Here is a 1275-nt window from a genome sequence, read left to right on the forward strand (position 1 = left end):
GTGCGCTCAGGGAAGGGACTAAAGAAGCCAAAGGTGGGAACGGGGGTGGGGCAATGGACTGTATAACCAAGCCAGAATGCATGTGCGGGTGTCACAACACATAAATTGAAGTGACCAGGGGTAGCGAGGAAATGAGTGGGAGCTGACCGTGGTAAAGAATGAAGAAAGCACGCTGGTCTGCCAGCGCCGTCGCAGAGGCTTCTGCTCGAAGTTGTTTTGAACACCCAGCTTACAGACAGGACCCTTTGACTCCCTTCGTCCTTCCTCAGACAGAGTATGTCCTCCGACTCTTATTTCCTCCCCCCCTGCCTGACTACCGGGATCGATCCCCCTTCCAAACTTACCGCCCCCCATTCAAAATTTTAAACTTCCGTTTCGTCCGGGACGCAGGGAGGGTCCTCCTTCCCCTCTCCTGTCACGCACTTTTTCCCCCTCGTTTTCCTTCCCACGCATTCCTGTGCAGTTAAAAACAATGCCCTTCCCATTCCGGCGTCCCACCCCCTCTCCCCACCACTCTCCCTATTTCCACCGCCCCTCCCGCGCGCCATCCCTCCGGCTACAAGTGCCCCCGTGCCCACACAAAGACGTGGTCATCCTCGTTCCTGCTGATCCGCATATTGGCATCCACGTAGTAGGTGTTCAGGAGGAGGGTGGGGGGGGAAAGCCCGAGGCGCTCGCCAATTTCGGCGAGCGGGAGCTCGGGGAGGTTCCCCCCCGCGCCCAGGAGGGAGAAGAGCGAGGAGGACTGAAGGAGGGGCGAGGGAGGTAGGGAGCGAGGGAGGGTTGGGGAGGGGCGACGTGGGAACGAAGAGGAGCGTGACATATCGTCCCCACCCGTGTCAGGCACGAGAAGGAGAAGAAAGCAGGAGGAATTTGCCGAGGAAAGGGTACAATGTACTGAAAAAGGGGGGGAAGGAAGAGAAGGGCAAACACACTATCCGGGCAAGATGGAAAGCCACCACGAACGGTTCCACGCCCTCCCAACATATGAATTTTTGAATTTGAAATTTTGAACTGACCTGGACGCCACTGCTCTTCAAGGTGAGTTTCAAGGCACCTTCGTTGGTGCGAATCGCGGACGCACGGGTCACGACCGTTCCGGAGATGGCGAAGGGAATGGAAGGGATGCCTGGGAGGAATGATGAGGAAGGGGAGAGGGAAGGGAGGTGAGTGAAAGGGAAGACGGAGGCGGAGGATCCCGGATGTGTGATGGGGAGGAAAGAAGGCAGGTGAGCTGGAGGCGAAGGAGGAGGGGGGGGGTGAAGAGTCCTGGTC

The sequence above is a fragment of the Nannochloropsis gaditana genome (assembly GCF_000240725.1).
Source record: "Nannochloropsis gaditana CCMP526 unplaced genomic scaffold scaffold089, whole genome shotgun sequence".
NCBI classification, from domain to species: domain Eukaryota; class Eustigmatophyceae; order Eustigmatales; family Monodopsidaceae; genus Microchloropsis; species Microchloropsis gaditana.